The sequence below is a fragment of the Bos indicus genome, chromosome 5, assembly GCF_029378745.1.
Source record: "Bos indicus isolate NIAB-ARS_2022 breed Sahiwal x Tharparkar chromosome 5, NIAB-ARS_B.indTharparkar_mat_pri_1.0, whole genome shotgun sequence".
Classification (NCBI taxonomy): domain Eukaryota; kingdom Metazoa; phylum Chordata; class Mammalia; order Artiodactyla; family Bovidae; genus Bos; species Bos indicus.
Genome location: NC_091764.1, coordinates 64,015,636 through 64,039,809, shown reverse-complemented (window position 1 = coordinate 64,039,809; position 24,174 = coordinate 64,015,636). Strand labels below are relative to the sequence as shown.

At 38.2% G+C, this 24,174-nt stretch overlaps 1 protein-coding gene and 1 pseudogene across 11 annotated transcripts in view; one reads left to right on the top strand and one right to left on the bottom strand.

Annotated features, from left to right (window-relative positions):
* Positions 1 to 24,174, top strand: part of ANKS1B (ankyrin repeat and sterile alpha motif domain containing 1B) — a 1,154,742-nt gene that overhangs the window by 29,443 nt on the left and 1,101,125 nt on the right. The gene's annotated exons all lie outside the window — the stretch shown is intronic.
* Positions 23,031 to 24,160, bottom strand: LOC109558292 (thiosulfate sulfurtransferase/rhodanese-like domain-containing protein 2 pseudogene; annotated as a pseudogene).

Below are 24,174 nucleotides of genomic sequence, written 5' to 3'. Positions count from 1 at the left end.
CAATCTATTTTAGAAGTTTAATTATCTGCAAAGCTAAGAAGCAAAGATTTTTCAGCATGGATTATTACAGAATTCTTCTACCACCAGATTAATTTATTATATATGCTAAACCAATTAGCATTTATAGTGAGAATGACATTTAAGGAAAATGAAGATATGTAGTAGAATAATGAAGCTCTCATTTACATGATGTACCACCTTGCCTAAGACCCCCAAAGAGCTTTACTAGTTTGCTGTTTTGTTTCTCATTTATCCATCTGCTTGGTTATTTACTCATTCATTCATTCTATATACTTTTATTTGGGGACTGTTATTTCTGTCAATTCTGAGGAAGGAATTCTTTTTTTGATCTATAAAATAGGGATAATCTTATTGTAATCAGTCTAACTATGAATAATTTATTTACATATCTGTCTTATATATTAAGTTGTAAGCTATTGATTATGTCAACTCCAATCTTCTTTCTCCAAACACTGTTTCTTCACTATAATTTAAAATCATTCACATTTCCATGCACTTGCAAATACAAGGCTGCTTCTTGGTCTGTGTTCATCTTAGGTTACCTTTGGTCCTGGTTCCTTTTGGAATTCACACAAAAAGATGTAACATTTACATTTATTGTTGTTTAGTCATTCAGTTGTGTATGACTCTTTGCAACCCAATGGACTGCCCACACCAGGCTTCTCTGTCCTTAACCATCTCTCCAAGTTTCCTCAAACTTATGTCCATTGAGTTGATAATGCCATCCAACCATTTCATCCTCTGTCTCCCCCTTCTCCTTCTGCCTTAAATATTTCCTAGCATCAGTGTCTTTTCTGATGAGTCAGCTCTTCACATCAGCTCCAATGTTCTTGAGCTTCATCTTCAGCATTAGTCCTTCCAATGAATATTCAGGGTTGATTTCCTTTAGGATTGACTGGTTTGATCTCCTTGCTGTCCAAGAGACTGTCAAGAGTCTTCCCCAGAACCACAGTTTATAAGCATCAATTCTTTGGTTCTCAGCTTTGGCTTCTTTACGGTCCAGCTCTCACATCCATACGTGACTAATGGAAAAACCATGGCTTTGACTGTACAGACCTTTGTCAGCAAAGTGATGTTTCTGCTTTGAATATACTGTCTAGGTTTGTCATTGCTTTTATTCCAAGGAGAAAGTGTCTTAATACGGTCACTTATAATCACTGTTTCCCCTCACCCTTTCTTTAGTCAAAAGTAGCCACTTGATTCAACCAGGTAAAACATTTGTTCTCAACCAGGAGTGATTTTGTGCCCGGGGCGGGGAGGGGGGGGGGCACTCAGCAATGTCTGAAGGCATTTTTTTGGCATCTAGTGGACATAGGCTAAGGATGCAGCAATCCCACAGTGCAAAGTTCAGCTGTGCCCCACCCCCAACAAAGACTTAAATGGCCCAAAATGTCAGTAATGCCAAGGTTGAGAAATCCAGTTGAAAAATACTTCACTCATATTCTAAGCCTTGTGGCAAATAGTTAACCATCAAGTGAAACCTGCCTTAGGCTCCAACTCACTCTGTCTTCTGTTCTTTGACCTACTATGTTCCCAGGCTCTTTGCCTTCACCATTGAGACTTTGCCCTTTTTCCCAACAATGCTGTAATATACTGGCTTGCAGGTCCTTTACTCCTTCCTGACGTTTGACACCTCAGACACTGTTGCCCCCATTTGGTTCCCAGACTTCTTGGCTTGTTTTTCACCATGGAAAATGGGGGAGACTTTAATTTCTTGTTTTCTGGACTTGGATCTCTACACAGTCTTCTTTCCAACCCATGCTGACCAATCTTAATCATCTGTTGCTTCCTGCCCCCCAGGGGGAACAATATGGTTTGACTCTGTACATCAGAGCAGCCTTTAAAAGGCCTTCCCCTGTCTAACTCTGGAGACCTGACATTTAATATCTTCTTTTTTGTAGTCACCTTCGAGGCTGTTGCCTGTTTCTATAATAGCCATTTATGGGTTTTAAGAGCTCATTACATGATCACTGAAAAAAACATGAACCAAAAGCCTATAGCTTGGATTACAGAGAACATACATGTAGATGGACTGAGTTCCAAGTTATTAAAGTCATCAAAATATTTACTGAAGTACTGTGCTAGACATTGGAGGCCAGGAGGATAGAAAATTAGAAGATCAATCCAGCATACTTGAGATCTAACTAATAGGAATTCCATATATGAATCCATGTATCCAAGCTCTTTGGTTGTACTCTCTGATACTTGCTTTGTACTTGATTCTGTGACTTAATTTGGTCAATGAGGAGTAGAAAATTTGATATGGAAGCTTAAAATACATTTCTGCTTCCTGTCTAAAACCTCTGTGATTATCATGAGAACTGCCTGAGCTGCCCTGCTAGAGGATGAGGCTCATGGAACAGACCTAATCTTAGCAATGCCATTTTAATTCCGCTAATGGCCAGGCCACCACAAAATTTCTTGCCCAGCCAAGACCAGAAAGAACTGTCTAAACAAACCCAACCAAGATCAGTGGCACTGCTTAGCTGACTGGTAGAATCCAGAACGATTATAAATGGTTATTATTTTAAGCCACTGAAATTTAGGATGCTTTGTTAGGCATCATTATTGTGGCCATGGATAATGATACAAATAGAGAACAAAAATAAGGCCTGAAGGAAATTATCAAAGAAATATTACAAGAAAATTTCCTCATACTGGAGGATTAAAGTCTCTAGTCTGAAAAGCGCTCCCCCACCCGCCAAGTTTCTAGCATAATTAATGAGAAAAGACTATGAAGCTACATCATGCTAAAATTTAAGGACATCATGGATTAAAGTAAAATCCTGGAAGCTTTGTGGAGGATATACAAAGTAAAATGAAAACAGAAGGAAGTCACATAGAGAAGAATAGAAATCAGAATAACATCAGACTTTTAACAGCAACAGTGGATTGTAAAAGACAAGGGTGCAAAGCTTTTAGAATTATGAGGGAAAATAATTTTCAGCTTTGTTTCTTTATTCAGCCGAACTATTGATTAGATATGAGGGTAGAATAAAGAAGTGCTGAGACATAGAAGGATTAAAGCATTTATGTCTTATGTGTCCTTTCATAGAAAGCTTCTGAAGGTTTAGCTTGCATAAAACAAAGAAGGAAATCAATAAAGAAAAAGACACAGAATGAAGAAAACAAAGAATTCAATATAGGAGGGCAAAGAAAAGAGGTTCTATGAAAATAACTGTTCATTTGGCTTAGAGAGCAACTGGTCTAGATTGGAAAAAAGGATGGAGGACTGTGGAAGCTTTTGAGAGGAACAATGAAGTATTTGGTATGTTTGAACATTTGAAAAAAAAATTGACAGTTGACAAACGTGTTGGATTTGGAATAAAATAGTGATAGGTAAATGATGGAAGTGATAATTACTAACTTCAGAAAGACATTTTTATGAATATGAAAACAACTGGACTTCCCAGGTGGTGATAGTGATTAAGAAACCACCTGCCAATGCAGGATACACAAAGAGTTGGGCACGACTGAAGTGACTTAGCAGTTTGAAAACAGTCACATTTCATCGTTAGGTTCAATAATGAAGAAAATCATAGTGATGTTTAGCCACTATGGAGAACAGTGTGGAGATTCCCTAAAAAACTGGAAATAGAACTGCCTTATGATTACTGTTTTAAATATGTATTTCTACTGTGATATGAATTAAAATGATAATCTTAGAAATTGATCAATTAAGAAATAGCTTTATACGCTTCATATTTAGATCAGAACAAACTGCTGAAAGAGTTGGAACAGTGGATTATAAGGTATGGGGCTAGAGCTAGAAAGTTAATGCTTTAGATTTTAATTGACTGTATGGTTTTTTGCTGTTGTAAGGTGAAAGCAGTCATTAATGATTCATGAATGACTGGACATGGCTGTGTTCCAATAGAATTTTATTTATAAAAACAGCGGGTGGGATAGGTATTGCCTGTGGGCCAGTTTGCCTATGAGGGTAAAGAGGGGTAGGACAGGGATAGTTTTCCCTTCCTAATTCAAGCTCATTTATTGAACTTCCCTGCCTTTTCCTCCCTTAAATGTGGAGTAAATATAGAGTAATTTTGCATATTGCCTCTCAAATCAGTCTCCTCTCTCCTTTTTAACTGCTGAGATCCTAGTTTAGACTTTTGACTGGATCAATGTCATAATCACTTAACCTCAATATTTGGCCCTGAAAATGTGTATCCAATTTAATATTTATTTGTAAAGAGTTTGTGCTGTAGATTATCTGAACCAAGTAACTAAGTAAATACATTCTCCAAATATTGACCCTATTTCTGTGCCTTATCTGTTTCCCCTGGAATTGTTCTCCTTCCTTAACATCTTAGCTTTTCAAAATTGTTTGTATCTTTCCAGGTGCTACCTGAAACAGCTGCCTTCCTAAGAAACTTGTTTCTTGTTTCTCTCTACCCTGGAATTGTTCTCCTTCCTTAACATCTTAGCTTTTCAAAATTGTTTGTATCTTTCCAGGTGCTACCTGAAACAGCTGCCTTCCTAAGAAACTTGTTTCTTGTTTCTCTCTACCCTGGAATTGTTCTCCTTCCTTAACATCTTAGCTTTTCAAAATTGTTTGTATCTTTCCAGGTGCTACCTGAAACAGCTGCCTTCCTAAGAAACTTGTTCCTCGTTTCTCTCTACCAGCCTCCAAACCTCCATCCAACTAGCCAACCAGAGATGATTTATCTGTCCTTTGGGAGAGATTGAATTTTGGGGTCAGGTAGTGCTGAATTTAGTGGCTTCTCCGGTGGCACAAGTGGTGAAGAACCCACTTGCCGATGCAGGAGATGTAAGAGATGCTGGTTCAATCCCTGGGTTGGAAAGATCCCCTGGAGGGGGGCATGGCAACCCTCTCCAGCATTCTTGTCTGGAGAATCCCATGGACATAGGAGCCTGGCGGGCTACAGGCCATAGGGTTGCAGAGAGTCGGACACAACTGAAGTGACTTACCATGCAAGCACAGTCCTGAATTTGAATCTATACTCTACTGTATACTTGCTATATGACCTTGATAAATGTTTTTATCCTGTCTGAACCTTTGTTTTGCTATCTGTGAATATTTCATATGGTTCTTTATATGGTTAAAATGTTTTAATATTGTTTTCTTCCCTTTTTTTCACTTTCCATACTTAATCATTCAACCTCACATTATAATCATTCCTGTGCTTCTCTTTTTGCAGCGTGAGCTCTGATTGTGCCTTCTTCATTTTAAATATTCTGAAGTAGTACTCAGTAAGCATTGATTTAATTGAATTAGGAAATATTTCAGTGTTGATTAGCTGAAGAATACTGATTTTATGATAAAATTAGAGAAATTTTGTATTCTATGGTTTGTTCCCTAATCTTCTTTACATGGTCTATTTTTATTAGTTCACTTCTGTTTTCTCCCACATTGCAAAGGAGATGCAGCATTGGAGAAGTGAATACAGTGACTTGATTTTTCCTTTGATGGAGACTAAGCCATATGTTTGTATTGAGTCAGCTACTCCAGACTGCGAATTCTCAATCAGATGGTCAGTAGTGTTTAATTGAATTCCCAATATGTGTAAGGCTACACTGGGTGCTGTCACTCTAGGGAGGTGAGACCATCTGGAAGAACTTTTTTAAAGAGCCAGAATATGAGAATATGTCTCTTTGTATCTAAATTAAAACGGTACTAAGTTTGTCTAAGTAAATAGCTGGCATAAATGCTGTCTTTTGCCTCCCCCTCTCTTTTTATCATTCTTTCAGTCTCCAAGAAACCTCCTCCTTTTTTGCTATGGCTAGGATGGTATACTTTTTCCTTGATTTCTTTCCTTCCTTCGCCCCTCCTCCCCTCCCTCTTTCTTTCTTTCTCTGTCTCTTCCTTTCTCTTTTGTAATACTATATGATTCTGACTTTTTTATTTACTTAAAAAATAAAGAAGAAAAGAACATAAAGGTTGAAAGATTATTTAAGGTTAAATCATGGAAGAACTTGAAAATCAAACTGGGCAACTTTTATTAGGTTTGGAAATGAGTCACTAAAGTTTTTAAGGAGTGTGATGATATAACTAGGTCTGTAGTTTAGAAAGTATATATAAAATAATATATACAGTAAATTGCAAAAAAGGAGACAAAGTAATTAAGAGATCATTACAGGAGACCAAATCAAAGATGACAGAGACCTGAACTAGAATAAAAACAGTGATAATTAAAGTTAAAAAAATAATACCAATCACAGGGGTATTACACAGATAAAATCAATAAGAAAATCAGTCATCCATTAGATCAACACCACCTGCTATGTATCTACCAGATATTATTCTAGGAACTGGAAACAGGAAAAATAAGCATACTATGGTCCTGTCCTTTACAGAGCTGACAGTTTCTCTGAGCAGTTCCAGTAGGGAAAACTGAAGCTATGGTGAGTAAACAAAGGGAGAAGTCAAAGACTCTCATAAGCTTTGAATCTATATGACTAAGAGAATGGTAACATCATTCAGAGTTTAGCACAGACCAGAAGGTGGGCAGGGAAGAGTATATGGACAGCTTAAAAAAATTTTTTTTTAATTATAAAAGTATGGTAACACATTTAAAGGAAACTTGGAAAATACACAGTAAGGTTACATATAGTTCTACTATATGTTACAATTTTTAAGTAGATAAATAAGATTTTTAGTTAGAGTTTCAATATCAAACTCTCAAAAATTAATAGAATGAATGTACAGAGAAGTAAAGATCCCCTGGAGAAGGGAAAGTCTACCCACTCCAGTATTCTGGCCTGGAGAATTCCATGGACTAAGTCCATGGGGTCGCAAAGAGTTGGACATGACTGAGTGGCTTTCATTTTCACTCACTTTCAGGATATAGTAGACCTGAAAAGCACTGTGAACCAATTCAATATCATTAAGATTTATACAGTTTTCACACAACAGGATACAAATTCTATTCAAGTGTCCATGGACTGTAAACTAGGAGACACTGTAACATATCCAAAAGCATAAAAGAAGGTGCAAGCATCTCATGGTCTAAAGTTATTGAAATCCTACAGAGTCTGTTCTCTTATCACTGTGGAATTATGTTAGAAATCAATATCAAAAGATATTTGAAATACCCTCATATTTTCAAGTGCAATATGACATTTACCATGATAGATCTTCGACCTAGCTATCAAAAGCCTCAATCAAGTTAAACTGAAAAAGAGAGTGATTACAGAGAAGAAAGCATTTAAATAATATGGACAGTTTTTGATATATTGGCTTTGAGAGAACATACAGGTGAAAATATTCAGCTAGCAGTTACAAATTAATGACTGGAAAACAGAACAGAGGTAAGGACTTGTGATTTGGGAAACATCTAGCATATTATGACAGGTGAGGTTGAGAGCTAGAAAAGATAAGGAAGTATGGTATAGGTAGAACCTTGGAGACTGTCTGCATTTGAAGAGATCAGGGAAGGTAAAGGAGAGTTCAGTAAAACAAAAAACAAACAAAAAACCCAAAAAAGACACAACAAAGCAATCAGAGAAGCAGAAGTATCATCAAGACAAAGAGAAGTGTTTCCAAAGGCATGAACCTTCAGCAGCACTAGATGAAGCAAAGAAATCGTGGGAAAATAGGACTGAGGAAGAAGGGCACTAAATTTGGGAACAAAAGAAATATACCTGGGACATTTGAGAGAATGGCTGAGTGATAAGAGAAAATTCAGTTTACAAGGAGCTGAAGTATCAGTGAGTGAAGAAGCAGTGAAGATAGGTAGAGCATACTACTTTCTTGAAGTCTGACAGTGAAGAAAAAAAAATAATGCGCCAGTAAGTTGAGGAGTATAGAAACAGAGAATGATTTTTTTTAGGGTAAGAAAGACTACATGACTTACATTTTGTAGTGGGGTGGAAAGAATTAAGTGAACAAAAATTAGTAGCAACATTTTTTTTTTTGACAGGAAAGAGCCAGAGAGAAGGAGGAAAAGGAGCTAGTAAAGAGACAAAGATGCATAAAATATTCTTTAAATAAATATTTATGAAGTGCCAATCATGGACCTTTGTTAAGTCTACTAATCTTCCAGAGGAAATGAAATAATATAATAGACATGGTAGAAAGCCTCCCCAACATCCTTCCATTCTACTCCTCCCCTGTTTCTGTCATGAAGGTTGACCAAAATGGCTTACTCACATGCTGGTAGCAGGTATTGTCAGGTGGGTGTAAGGCTGATCTGTTGATTGGAGTGCTTATATGGGTCTCTCTAATATGGCAATGTCAAGGTACTTGGATTTCTTATGTGGCTTTAAAGTGAGTGTTTCAAGAGAACCAGATAAAGCTGTATGGCCTTTTCTGACCTAGCCTCAGAAATCACACTGTCAGCTCTGTTGCATTCTCATTGTTACAAGCAACTTAGCAAGGCTGACTCATTCAAAGGAAGGACACACAGATCCTACATCTCAATGGGAAGAGTGTCAAAAGATTTGCAGACTGTTTTAAACCCTCCAGTTACCATAATCATATTATATACATTTGTTGAATGGTTTTAATGTATCAGGTATTTTGATGAACACTTTATATGAATTACCTTATATACTCCTTACCATGACTTTATGAATTTTTTGCTACTTTATAACCATTCTGTAGATAAAGAAGGGAAACCTTGGAGAGGTTATATAACTTGCCATGGTCACACAGCTAGTAAATGATGGCCTAGACTTATACTCAGTTCTCTTTGATCCAAGAGTCTGTAGACTTAACCATCACTAAGCTGGCAATTTATCATAAGAGAACAGAATTGTGTTTTAGATACTTCATTCCTGGAAGCAGGGAGATTAGTTGGAAGCTATTATTCCTATCAGCTGCTTGTTTTATCTGTCATCACAGAAGGTAATCAATGGAAGGAGTGAAAAAGTAGGAGAGGGGAGGGTATGTGTTGTTAAATATTGACAGGAAAAAAATGTAACATTTTTAGGTTAGAATTTCTATGATTCTAATGATTTTCAGTAACCATTTGTTATTGGTTCAAATTATTGACCATCTTCACTCTTCATCATCTGTCATCTACCATAAAGTCGTAGTTTATTCATTCAGAGCGTGTCACAAGTCCTTTGGTCTGAGCTAGATATGCTTTTGGTATTTTAAAGACAGAATAAAAAATATTAGTCTTTCTTCTCTTCTCTACCAAAGGCATACTTTTTAGCTTCTTATTAGACTGAGAAAGATTTGAGGTGTGGGTTCTCTGAGTTTTCATATCAGGGGTTGGCAAACTATGGGTTGTGGTCCAAGCCTGTAGTTTGCTTTTTGTAAATAACATTTTAGTGGAACATAGCCATACCCATTCATTTACATATTTTCTATTGCTGCTTTTACGCCATCAAGTTGGATAGCTTTTGCAGAGACTGTATGGCGTGCAAAACCTAAAATATTTACTATCTGGCATCTTATAGGAAAAGTTTGTAAACCTCTTATAGAAAAGTTTGTAAAGTTTTGTGTAATACAGGGCCTATTTAAGACATTCTGTTGCATATGTGAGATGCTTAGTGCAGGTCAGGGTGTAGGGTTAGGGCAGACTGGCCAGTCATATTATTGTATGTCTTAGTAGGAGAGATCAATGACTAAGTCAATTATTGGTGCATATTACAGGTCTGAAAAAAGCAGTGATCCAGAGGCCTCTTGAATGAATTCTAGCAAATAGGATAGAATAACCATTTTAGGACAAAGCTACTCTGTTTTGTACTGTGGGCTAGATGCTCATGAATTTGGTTCATCAGATACTATTCATAACTAGAAGTAGCAGGTGAGAGACCAGTATGTGACTCTTGTCCCTAACTGAGGCAAGAATAGAGATCTGTTGTTGTTCGGTCATTCAGTTGTGTCCAGGTCTTTGTGACCCCATGGACTGCAGCACACCAAGCTTTCTTGTCCTTCACCATCTTCTGGAACTTGCTCAAACTCATGTCCGTTGAGTCAGTTATGCCATCCAACCATCTCGTCCTCTGTTGTTCCCTTCTTCTGCCTTCAGTCTTTCCCAGCATCAAGGTCTTTTCTAATGAGTCCCCTCTCCACATCAGGTAGCTGAAGTATTGGAGCTTCAGCTTCATCATCAGTCCTTCCAATGAATATTCAGAATTGATTTCCTTTAGGATTGACTGGTTTGCTCTCCTTGCAGCCCAAGGGACTCTCAAGAGTTCTTCTCCAACACCACATTTCAAAAGTATCAATTCTTCAGCGTTCAGCCCTCTGTTACGGTTCAGCTCTCACATCCACACATGACTACTGGAAAAACCATAGCTTTGACTATATGGACCTTCGTTGGTAAAGTAATGTGTCTGCTTTTTAATATTTTGTCTAGGTTTGTCATAGCTTTTCTTCCAAGGAGCAAGTGTCTTTTAATTTCATGGCTACAGTTACCATCTGCAGTGATTTTTGAGCCTGAGAAAATAAAGCCTCTCACTGTTGTCAGAGATCTGTAGGTTATTCTCAATTTACCCTTCTTTTTTTTTTTTTTTCTTTTTTTCCCAAAAGCCTTATAATATTTTTGTTTTGTTTTGGGCTTCTGTAGGCAATGGCACCCCACTCCAGTACTCTTGTCTGGAAAATCCCATGGATGGAGGAGCCTGGTAGGCTGTAGTCCATGGGGTTGCTAAGAGTCGGACACGACTGAGCGACTTCCCTTTCACTTTTCACTTTCATGCATTGGAGAAGGAAATGGCAACCCACTCCAGTACTCTTGCCCGGAGAATCCCAGGGACGGGGGAGCCTGGTGGGTTTCCGTCTATGGGGTCGCACAGAGTCGGACACGACTGAAGCGACTTAGCTTAGCTTAGCTTATGCTGATTTTAAACATTATTGCATTTAGTGCCCCTTTGTATCCAGGAGATTTTTTGTTTTACATTATTGTGCATTTCATTTATTCTCACGCCCTATTTAGGACATTGTTGTTTCAGCCATAGGACTGACCCAGATGTTCAGAAACGGCATCCAGAGAGAGATACCTCCAGGCACTGTTGGCACATAATCGAGTTATGGTTATGCTTTGTACACTTATCCTTGGGCATGTTCTCAGGATTTATTTAGAGTAAGTATATATTCTTTCCAGTGATTTTGCTTTTATTTCCTTAGTTTTGGAAATGTGATTATGCATTTACTAATATTACAGGAATGATTTTCTCACACAGCCGTGAATATTTTATCTACCTAAATTGTCAATGAAAGTACTTTTCAACTGTTAATGATTTACAAAAAGCCTTTTTTATTGTGTGTAATTAGAGGAAATTAAAACAACTCTCTTAATATGCAATAAGAGTTAATTTAATTAGTTGCCCATTTGGAAATAGGTTATTGATTCACTTTTCCTGTACACAGAAAAATTAAATAAAATAACATAGTGTATCTTCTTTTACAAAGGAGAAAACTACATTACTCTAGGCATATATTTTGTCCCACATTTTGTGTTTTACAAGTAACTAAATGAATTTACTCTTTAAAAAGTGAGCATTAAATAAATACAGTGACAGGCGAGTACTTTGTATCTTTCTCACTGTTGAATAATAAAAAATAAATCTTTTTAATTGCTTTTTTTTTTAGTTACATTTATGCTCCTGAAAAAAAATTGTGCTAATATATCCTTTCAATTTCTTGTGAAAATATTTGTGCTACAATGAACCTGTGATGATGGAATTTCTGAGAGAATGATGGTAAGAACCTTCAGATGGTATGTAGGCTTACTCTAATTTGTTTATGATGAATAGATGTCCTCAAACAGGGGCTGTGTGTGCTTAGTCATTCAGTCATGTCTGACTCTTTACAACCCTATGGACTGTAGTTCACCAGGCTCCTCTGTCCATGGGGATTCTCCAGGCAAGAATACTGGAGTGGGTTGCCATGCCCTTCTCCAGGGGATCTTCCCAACCCAGGAATTGAACCCAGGTCTCCCACATTGCAGGCAGATTCTTTACCGTTTGAGCTACCAGGGAAGCCCAAATCAGGGGCTAATTGTCATTTAAAAGAAGATTATTAAAAAAAGGGTGTGTGTGTGTGTGTATATATATATATATATATATATATATATATATATATATGAGGTGACAGATGTGTTAATTAAACTTGATGGTGAGAATCATTTTACAGTGTTTATGTGTGTCAAATCATCATGCTGTATACTTTAAATATTATAATTTTGTCAGTTATACCTCATACTTAGTACTTAATAAGCCTGGTGGCTTGTTCTGATAATTTAGTCAGGAAATGGAAACTGCTTGCTCTCTGAGAATGTACATAGTAAGAATATGCAGCTGATCTTTGGTTTTTGATCTGTTGAATCAAGTTACTGGCCGTTTTGGCAATATTGGCAACAAATTGGAGTTTGAATCTTACAAAGAGTATAAGTGTGTGACTGATTCTGGTGTATAAGCTAGGGGTTTCATATTGCCAGTGGTGATCTGATGTTTAGAATGCTTGCATTTACCTCTTATGATATGTGGACAACTCAACTCATGTAAGAAGGAAGATATATATGGTTGTCTGTTGCTCGGTAATAATATTACCGTAAACTTCCCTGGTGGCTTAGTGGTAAAGAATCTGCCTGCTGTGCAGGAGATGCGAGTTTGATCCCTGGGTCGGGAAGATCCCCTGGAGAAGGAAGTGGCAACCAACTCCAGTATTCTTGCCTGGAGAATCCCATGGACAGAGAAGCTTGGCAGGTACAGTCCAAGAGGGTGCAAGAGTCGGATATGACTTAGTGACTAAACCACCACTAAGCCACCACCACCATATGTAGGTAAACAACAAGGACCTACTATATAGCGTAGGGAACTATATCCAATGTCTTGTAATGACCTATAATGGAAAAGACTTTGAAAAACAATGTATATATAAAGCTGAATCACTTTGCCATACACATGGATTTAATACAACTTTGTATATTAGTCATACTTCAATTTAAAAAAATGTTAAAAAAAAAAGAGTGCCACAGTCTTACAAATCATAATCACATACAGGTAATCACTTACCTCCTATCACCTTTGCCAAATTGTTTGAATTAGATACAAGTCCCTGCTCATACTCAAGGGCAGGATTACTAAGAGTTAGGGATCATGGAGTGTCTGCTATAAAAGGGAAAAGAAAACTGGATTATCTTGCCCTCAGGATTTTCTTTTGACCTATTATAAATAACCTGAAGGCAGGATTCATGGTTGATTCATTCTGAATCTTTTGGTCTTCCCCATCACCTACCTACTAGATAGTGTTTTATATTTAGTCGGGACTTGGTTGGTACTTGTAGGCTTAATTAATTATTATCCTATAAAGCTGCTATCAAAGAAAGTGGATTCCCTTGTACTTGGCTTGACAGTCTGACTCTTTGAAAGTTGAAAGCCATTGTTTATGAACTGAGACTGTTAAAATTTTAATTATTTCTAGCAAAGTCTATTTTGTCATCTCTTCCATTAAACAGTAATTTTAAATAAATCCCTCCTTCTCAGGAAACAGCTATACTAGTGCTGTATTTAAAGCTGAATACAGATTACCTTGTTAACTCAATATAGCAATGGTAATAGTTGTCTGAAAAAGATCTTGAATCTTATGCCACATTGTTATGAGAGACTAACAGCTATATAAGGTGTTCCTTCTTTTCATAGTGTTTTGTTTCTTTGTCTGTCAACATAATGTTTTCTTTCCAGATCAGCAGGCAAAACTAGCAAGTGCTTTTTATTTTTGTCTGTGAGAAAAATTATGAGCTGCCAGATCAAAGGAAAAGCATTTCTAACTCTGAGACTTGTGCTTCTAAAGAATCATATTCAGCATTGTAGAAATATTAATTATGTGTATACTTAATATCCATATGGCCCTAGGCAGACATTTTGCAAAGCCGTGTCATTTGCAGTTCTTTTTCCTTGAATAGATAAGGTGGAAGCTAGATAACTATAGAATGCCAACAAACAGTTTTATAGCATGAACTAACACACAAGGTCAGAAAAATAAAGTCCAACGATGAGGGGGAAATATGCAACAAAGATTTTGGGTCTTTGTGGAATGAGGGAAGACCTTAGTAAGTCAATATGAATCTAATAGTAACAGAGAAACTAGGCAGGAGTACAATATATGATAATCAGAGGGAGGGATGGTTCATGTTGAATGTGAAAGAGAGGCAAATATTCCCACTTGTTAAATACAACCACATAGTAAACGGTACCATGAATAACCAAAGAAGACACAGTTACCAAATGTGGTGAGGTCCTCAGATGCAGCCGTAATTATGCATATATGTTAGGAGGGAAAACTATTTAGATGAATTTTGGTATAGTTCTGAAGAGATTTTATTTTTATCTTTTGTTACCATCTGTGCTAGGCAGAGTCTAAGATGACCTCCAAGATTCTTATTCTCTGGTGTGCTTGTTTGGTATGGTCCTCTTTAGTGGCTCCTCTATAATCCTTTTCATTTGAATTTGGGCAGAACTTGTGAATATGTTGAGTCATCACACCTGTGATTAGGTTACAACTCAGTCCACTTTAATAAAAAACCTGGACTGATCCAATAAGGTGAGCTTTTAAAAGGATTTTTCCTGCAGTTCAAGAAATTCAATACTTGGTAGCATTAGAGGGCCTACTGAGGGGACCATGTGGTGAGGAATTGGGGGTGACATCAAGGGGCTGAGTGTGGCTTCTGGCTGACAACCAGCAAGAGAATGGAGGTCAGTCTTAACAATGGCAAGGAACTGAGTTCTGAAACAACCAGTGATCTTGGAGGAGGATCCCACACTCTAGATGAAACCATAGCCCTGATAGACACTGATTTCAGCCTAGTGAGATCCTGACCAGAGGACCCGGCTAACCCAGACTCCTTACCACAGGAACTGTGAGATGATAGATCTGTGTTGATTTAAGCTGCTAACCATGGAGTAATTTTTATTTAGTCATAGAAAAGAGTATGGCACCTTATATATAGGGTACATATCTACGTTAACACTTTTCTAAACATGCTCCATCTCTTTCCAGCTTTGTTTCTATACTCAGGTATTCTCTTCCTTGGAATGATTTCTGTTATAAAACTGTTCTAGCCTTCATTTATGGCCCATCTCATGTGCCATCGCCTTGTTTACAGTTTTTCTATCTGTGTAGATGAAAGCCATCTCTTTGTCCCCTGAATCTGTAGTGTTCTTTGTATCTTTGTCATGTCACTTACATATTTTAATTGTATAAGAATTATTTGTATTCATGGTTTATGCTTTTTGTTTTAAATTTGTTTTTTGATTTGAATAGGAAATACATATTTTCAAATATTCCAAATATTTGAAAAGAATATTTCAAAATATTCTTTTGAAAGAATGTATGATGAAAAGTGTTTTTAGTCCAGTTCACTAGTCCCCTAGTCCTTTGGTTCAGAGGTAACCTTTCTTTTCAGTTTTTGATGTATCTTTCTGTAGAGTTTCTATACATCAGTTCAGTTCAGTTCAGTCTCTCAGTTGTGTTCGACTCTTTGCGACCCCATGGACCGCAGCACACCAGGCCTCCCTGTCCATCACCAACTTCCAGAGTTTACCCAAACTCATGTCCATTGAGTCAGTGATGCCATCCAACCATCTCATCTTCTGTTGTTCCCTTCTCCTCCCATCTTCAGTCTTTTCCAACATTAGGGTCTTTTCAAATGAGTGAGCTCTTTGCATCAGGTGACCAAAGTATTGGAGTTTCAGCTTCAACATCACTTGTTCCAATGAACACCCAGGACTGATCTCCTTTAGGATGGACTGGTTGGATCTCCTTGTAGTCCAAGGGACTCTCAAGAGTCTTCTCCAACACCACAGTTCAAAAGCATCAATTCTTCTGTGCTCAGGTTTCTTTATAGTCCAACTCTTACATCCATACATGACTACTGGAAAAACCATAGCCTTGGCTAGATGGACCTTTGTTGACAAAGTTAATGTCTCTGCTTTTTAATATGCTGTCTAGGTTGGTCATAGTTTTCCTTCCAAGGAGTAAGCATCTTTTAATTTCATGGCTGCAGTCAACCATCTGCAGTGATTTTGAGCCCCCAAAAATAAAGTCAGCCACTGTTTCCCCATCTGTTTGCCATGAATTGATGGGACCAGATGCCATGATCTTCGTTTTCTGAATGTTGAGTTTTAAGCCAACTTTTTCACTCTCCTCTTTCACTTTCATCAAGAGGCTCTTTAGTTCTTCTTCACTTTCTGCCTTAAGGGTGGTGTCATCTGCATATCTGAGGTTATTGATATTTCTCCCGGCAATCTTGATTCCAGCTTGTGCTTCATTCAGGCCAGCGTTTCTCATGATGTACTCTGCATATAAGTTAAATAAGCAGGGTGACAGTATACAGCCTTGACGTACTCCTTTTCCTATTTGGAGACAATCTGTTGTTCCGTTTCCAGTTCTAACTGTTGCTTCCTGACCTGCATACAGATTTCTCAAGAGGCAGGTCAGGTGGTCTAGTATTCCCATTTCTTTAAGAATTTTCCACAGTTTGTTGTGACCTATAGAGTCAAAGGCTTTGGCATAGTCAATAAAGCAGAAATGTATGTTTTTCTGGAACTTTTTTGCTTTTTTGATGATCCAGTGGATATTGGCAGTTTGATTTCTCGTTCCTCTGCCTTTACTAAATCCAGCTTGAACATCTGGAAGTTCATGGTTCACGTATTGCTGAAGCCTGTCTTAGAAAATTATGAGCATTACTTTACTAGCGTGTGAGATGAGTGCAATTGTGTAGCAGTTTGAGCATTCTTTGGCATTGCCTTTCTTTGGGATTAGAGTGAAAACTGACCTTTTTCAGTCCTGTGGCCACTGCTGAGTTTTCCAGATTGGCTGGCATATTGAGTGCAGCATCATCTTTTAGGATTTGAAATACCTCAACTGGAATTCCATCACCTCTGCTAGCTTTGTTCATAGTGATGTTTCCTAAGGCCCACTTGACTTCACATTCCAGGATGTCTGGCTATAGGTGAGTGGTCACACCATCATGATTATCTGGGTCATGAAAATCTTATTTGTACAGTTCTTCTGTGTATTCTTGCCACCTCTTCTTAATATCTTCTGCTTCTGTTAGGTCCATACCATTTCTGTTCTTTATTGAGCCCATCTTTGCATGAAATGTTCCCTTGATATCTCTTATTTTCTTGAAGAGATCTCTAGTCTTCCCCATTCTATTGTTTTCCTCTATTTCTTTGCACTGATCACTGAGGAAGACTTTTTTTTTAATCTCTCCTTGCTATTCTTTGGAACTCTGCATTCAGATGCTTATATCTTTCCTTTTATCCTTTGCTTTTCGCTTCTCTTCTTTTCACAGCTATTTGTAAGGCCTCCCCAGACAGCCATTTTGCTTTTCTTTAATTTTTTTTTCTTGGGGATGGTCTTGATCCCTGTCTTCTGTGCAATGTCACGAACCTCTGTCCATAGTTCATCAAGCACTCCTATCAGATCTAGTCCCTTAAATCTATTTCTCACATAGACAAGTATATTTGTATATATGACTTCCTTCCTATCTATACAAAACTAGCATAATATTTATCCTCTCAGTTTATCCTCTCTTCTTCATTGTGAGATGTATGAAGAATCCATGTCTTTTTCTTTGTTATATTAATCTTCTGAGATACCTTAGTATTTAAGACCTCCTGATTCTAATCTTTCCCATCAAACCTTTCATTGATGTTATTTATATTAACTCAGATTTCATTTTGACAGACTGTTTGATTAAAATGTTTTCCTTAAAATGGACTCAGAACCTTTCTTAACATTTCACTGTTAGGGTGCCAAAATACCAGAGACTTGTAACTTTAAAACATGTTTATTGGGGACTGACTTCCTTGGTGGTCCTGTGGCTAAGACTCCATGCTCTGAATGCAGAGGGCCCGGGTTCCATAGCTGGTTAGGGAACTAGATCTCACATTCTGCATATAAGACCCAGCACAGCCAAAAAAAAAAAAAGTTATATTTATTTGATTAGAGGAATCACATGGGTAAGTATTTCTGAATAGGATATTATTATTAGCGGATACACCCTTTCTACCTTCTCTGGTAATTCTTTTGCTACTTTCTTGACAGAGTGGTTATTCTGTGAGGTCTTATGGGGTATGGAATTGGGAACACTGCATTAGGATCAAGGGTTTTCAGTTTATATAAGAATTTGTGAAAATGTAGTTCTTTGAACTGAACTGAACTTTGTTATTAGTTCTTATGATGCTATTGGGCAAGTGAAGCTAATAATATTTTCTGCATTTTGAAAAAGTTAAAACACCAAAAAACCTAACTTTTCTAAGTGATACACATGACTCTGGAGCCTTATATTTTGTTAAAGCTTTTACTAACTTATTTACTTCTTAACATCTAGTTGTCTTAATTACCTCATTAAAAGTATTAACTCTTTCCATGCTTCCTTTTCCTCTCTTACCTCAGTGTATCCAATTCCCTTTCCTAATTGGTGAAATTCGAATGAGTGAAAAAGAAAAGTTACCTGGAACTATAATCCTGATGGGATTTAAAACCCCTCATGACTAAGTTCTTATCAAGTTTGTTTTTAAAGTGCATTATGTGTGTTTCCTTCTTTCTCATGCTGTCTTTATTCACAGTTGTGCTGCTTAACACATCATTCAGGAAAATACATACAATGAGATTAGATAAACCAGCTATTAAAACCATTATTAGCAACTTTAGAAATTAGTGAATAAAGACTGAGTATCAAAGATTATGTGTTTATCTCTGAATTTTAGTTATGAAAGCCATCATTTTTCCTATGTAATAGGATAACATTGATTTTATTGAATAAAAATTTGGGGACTAGTTTATTTCCATATGACTTGTGTATTAATGGTTCATAATAAATGTGCCCTCTATAATAAGGATTCCGTGATTTGTAACAAAATAATAAATTTCAGCCTTCCTCCAAATGAGTTTAAGAAAATACTAAACTTAAAACTTTGTTTTATAAGTTATAAATACCAAAATGATATTTATTGATGACCCCGTTTTATAAGTATTATGGTTTTCCTGAAAGTTTCACTGATCACAACACTTTATAGAATTTTGTATTACTGTATTATATTTTTTAATATAACATTTTTAATGCTATAACATTAAAAGCTCCAGATAACATGGAGCTCATTATGGTTTTTAATTGTGCTTTCTAATTTAAAAAGTCCCTTATAAACATGAGCAAAGAGAGAGTATTCCTGGGTAACCTTTGCATTTTAAGTAGCCTCAGTGTTAGTGATGTTTTTAGGGCAAATATTGAACACATGTAATATTTTGAATAATATCAATTTATGAAAGTTTATCAATTTATCCAGTGATTATAGAAACCACTTGAAGTTAACTTGTTCAATTATGTAAATTTCCATAATGATTTGCACACAATAGGGGTGGCTCAGAGGGTAAAGTGTCTCCCTGCAATGCAGGTGACCCAGGTTTGATCCCTGGGTCTGGAAGATCCCCTGGAGAAGGAAGTGGCAAACCATTCTGGTATTCTTGCCTGGAAAACCCCAGGACATAGATTTTGGACAGAGAAATCTGGTAGGCTATATAGTCCATGGGGTTGCAAAGAGTCGGACATGACTGAGTGACTTCACTTTCTTTTCACTTTCCTGGCTCCAACCAACTGAAACCTAATTCAGATCAGTTTAGGCCAAAAAGAGACTTTATTTACTAATGTGACTGAGATTGAGAGGCAAGGTGAGGCTAAACTTAAGGAATGAATGGGACAAGGGAGTTGGGTATTATCAGCAGGGCCCTTTTTTCAGCTCTAGCTTTTGCTTCTGTGTGTTTACTTTGTTCTCTTAGGCCTGATTACTGTGCATGGCTGATGGTAAAAAGGGACTTTAGTCAACTCTCTTTCAGTTTCTAAATTGAAAAAAAAATCTCATTTGTATGTGTAGCTTTTTATTGTCTCAGCTTGAATCAGATGTCCCTCCTTTCCCATTGGCGAAGCAACAGTGTCCTAGAGGATAGAAAGGATTTTCAAGAAGATGCCAGTTTATATTCTAACTACATAATTAGAGATGGGGTAGGAATATTTCCAATAGGTTGTGCGGTGGGGATTGGGGGACATGGGGAAAGGGGATGATAATCCCAATACCTTTTGAGATGGGGAAGAAAGGGAAAGGTTTGGAGAATGTATAGCTGTTTAGGAGAGATGCTTTAGCAAGAGTCAATAGGAGATCATTTGAATTCTGTATTAGTCAGGGTTCTCCATAGTAACAAAATCAGTAGCATGATACACAGACACACACACACACACACACACACACACACATACAGACACGGTGGTTTAGTTGCAAAATCATGTCTAACTCTTGTGACCCCATGGACCCTCCTCTGTGCATGGGATTCTCCAGGCAAGAATACTGGAGTGGGTTGCCATTTCCTTCTCCAGGGAATATTCCCCACCCAGGGATCAAACCTGCATCTCCTGCACTGCAGGTGGATTTTTTACTGCTGAGCCACCAGGAAAGCCCACATATATGCATAGTAAATATAAATATAAGGAATTGGCTCACATGATCAAGGAGGCTAAGTCCCAAAATATGTAAGGTGAATTGACAAGCTGAGGACTCAGGAGAGCTGCTGGTGTAGTTCCAGTGTGAAGATCAGTAGGCTTGACCCAGGAAGAGTCAGTGTTTCTGCTTCAGTCAAAAGCAGAAAAAAACTGATGTTCCTGTTTGAAGGCAGGCAAGCAGGAGAAATTCTGTCTTACCTGGGCGAAGGCCAACCCTTTTGTTTTATTCAGGCCTTCAACTGATTGGATGATGCCTACCCATATTAAGGAGGGCAATCTGCTTTACTCAGTCTACTGATTTACATGTTAATCTCATTCAAAAGCATCCTCATAGAAACACCCAGAATAATGTTTGACCAAATCTCTGGGCACCCCATGCACAGTGAAGGTGACACATACAGTGAAACATCACAAGGTGCTACATGGTAGAATACGGGTTGGGCTGTGTTTTGTACTAAATAGTTCTAATATAGAGCAAGTTTAGATTATACTGATAAGCATTAGATATATAAATTGGCAAGCCTTGTTGTTCTGAATGTTTTTCATTTTTATTATAGCCAAAACATAGTAACACTTTATCATCCTATAAAATGGGAAGATATTTGGAATGCGAAATGGAGTATATAAACAACCAATCTTACGATAAATGAAACTGGAGTCTACTGGCCTAAATACCTGCTTAAAAGCCATCCATGTAGATATGGGATATAAATCTTCAAAAAAAAGAGAATACATCTATTGAGGAACTTCTTGGTGGTCCAGTGGCTAAGACTCCATGCTGCCAATGCAGGGGACAGAGTTCAGTCCTTGGTCTGAGAACTAGATCCCAGTAAGCCACAACTAAGAGTTTGCTTGCTTCAACTTAAGATACTACATTCAGTTAAGTTCAGTTCAGTTGCCCAGTCGTGTCTGACTCTTTGTGACCCCATGGACTGTAGCACGCCAGGCTTCCTTGTCCATCACCAACTCCCGGAGCTTGCTCAAACTCATGTCCATTGAGTTGGTGATGCCATCCAACCGTCTCATCCTCTGTCATCCCCTTCTCCTCCTGCCTTCAATCTTTGCCAGCTTCAGGGTCTTTTCTAAGGAGTCAGTTCTTTGCATCAGGTGGCTAAAGTATTGGAGTTTCATCTTTAGCATCAGTCCTTCCAATGAACATTCTGATTTCCTTCAGGATTGACTGGTTAATCTCCTTGCAGTCCAAGGGGCTCTCAAGAGTCTTCTCCAACACCACAGTTCAAAAGCATCAGTTCTTTGGCGCTCAGCTCTTTATAGTCCAGCTCTCACATCCATACATGACTACTGGCAAAACCATAGCTTTGATTAGATGGACGTTTGTCAGCAAAGTAATGTCTGTGCTTTTTAATATGCTGTCTAGGTTGGTCATAGCTTTTCTTTCAAGGTCCTACGCTGCAACTAAATTTTCTCCCAAGATCCTGCATGCCACAGCTAAAAAAGATTTTGCATCCCGCAATAAAGATTGACAATCCTGGAACATGCCAGAGTTAGGACCTTGTGGAGCCAAATAAATACATAAATATATAGATATTAAAAAATACATCTATTGAGTTAAAGAAGTAGCTGAGAATTTCTTTGAATGTTAGATATGGTTAGGGAGTATTTCAGTTTGTAAAAAATTAAAGTCAGCTTTAATTTAATTGGGAGAAAAGGGTGGCTGTTAGGTGAGAATTATGTTATTAACTTTGTACTGAAGTGAAGTGAAGTGAAGTGAGGTCGCTCAGTCGTGTCCGACTCTTTGCGACCCCATGGACTGTAGCCCACCAGGCTCCTATGTCCATGGGATTCTCCAGGCAAGAATACTGGAGTGGGTTGCCATTTCCTTCTCCAGGAGATCTTCCCGACTCAGGGATCGAACCCACGTCTCCAGCATTGCAGGCAGACGCTTTAACCTCTGAGCCACCAAGGAAAAAAACTTCCATTTTATTGTATTCAATGGGTAAAATCAATTTATTTGAAACAATTTACCTTTTCTTTTGCAATAAAAATTTTTAATTAGGTTATGTACATTGGTTTTTCAGTCATAATGCTGTTGCACACTTAATAGATGTAATGTAAGCATAACTTTTATATACACTGAAAAATGAAATAATTCATGTAACTCATTTCACTGTTGTGGTTTGGAATTGAATATCTCTGAGGTGTACCTGTGAATGCTGTAGGCTTTGCAGGTCATGTCTCTCTTGTAGATGCTTGATTCTGCCATAGATCATATGTAAATGAATGGGTGTGGCTATTCCAGTAAAACTTTATTTATAGAAGGAGGTGGGCCAAATGCCATAGTTTACAGATCCTTATCTGGTCTAGTGCTCTCAGGCTAGCAGAGAAAAGAGGAGGGGAGGGCTGGATGGCAGATTGACCTAAGGTGCCTGGTTCAGAGGGGTCCACTTACAGGGCTATGCAGCTTTCACACCTTTGCCATGGGACAGACAGGTTTGTGGATACCTAAAATGACTACTGCCAGCCTTGTTGCATGGCACAGAAGGAGCAGGTCAGCTCACCAGGCTCAAGGCTCTTTCCCTCAGCAACTTTGGGATCCCACTTAGCTCGCCTTTTTCTGTGCTCTTGCGTCTTCTAAGTCAGAATGTCTCCAGTAAGAGATCGGCCCCCAAATTTCTCATCCCTCCTCTTGTGAAGGACAGGTGGCTGACATGGTGACCAGTTGGCTGTGGTGGCTCTGGGATCACTGAAGTTCTGTGTTTCTATTTCTCTGTTAGGTATAGACCTAACATTCTCCAGTACATGTAACCCCAAACCTAGTTGTGTGGGGAAATGTAGATGGGACTGCTTACATAAGCATGGCCCACCCTCATCAATAGCTGGCCTGGGCCCAGGGCTCCTGGGGAGTGACTCCTGCTGTGAGAGCTCCCTGGGTACATGTGGCCCTTGGGCTGTGTACTCGCATTCTTCTTTAAAGCTGCTCTGGGCTGGGCTTGCAGACTGTCTGCTTCCTCTGTTTTGACATGTGACACAACAGGCTGTGAATCATTGTTCTTGGCAGGGAGGGCAGGTCAAGGCAAGCTGACAGTACTAGGGAATGAAGCAGAGTTTATACTGGTCCCATGGGACCCCATAGTAGGAACATTCTGACACTAAGTCATTGTTGAAAGATAAGACCTGATGCTCATCGAAAGCAACCAGCTTCCCTATGTAAAAGCCATCAGGTAACTCCTCCAGGTACTTGTGGACCACCCGTGAGCTGGAACACTCCTTGCACACTCCCTTAGCATTGAGGTTGACTGAACCCCACTCACAACAGATGCCACAGTGCAATACATCAGCACCCTCTTTTTGAAAAGTTCTAGATTTTCATCAAAGTAGCTGGGGAAGTAACTGAATTTCCTGTTGTCTGGGGCTAAGCAGCCCTAGAATTGTCCTATTTTGCTTTCATAGGAGTTTTTGCAGTCCAATAAGATTGTATCACTTTCTTCTTGATTTTCCTGAGACAGAAACTTTTCTACTTTGTGAAGTTCACCTAGGGATAAATGGGTTCCAGTCTTCTTGTAGGAGGTCTTATTGGGACTGATCCCCATGGGCACAATTTCTTCAAACTCACCAACACACAGTTCTGGAAAATAGCAAACTCTTCCTTTGCTGGTCTTAAAATTGTCCTTACACATGTAATCCTCACACAGTGGGCAGTAAAGCATCACTTCTATGTAGAGTCTGGTGGCTAATCTGCTTCCACCAACTGTCCCATTCATTCCTTCCATAGCAA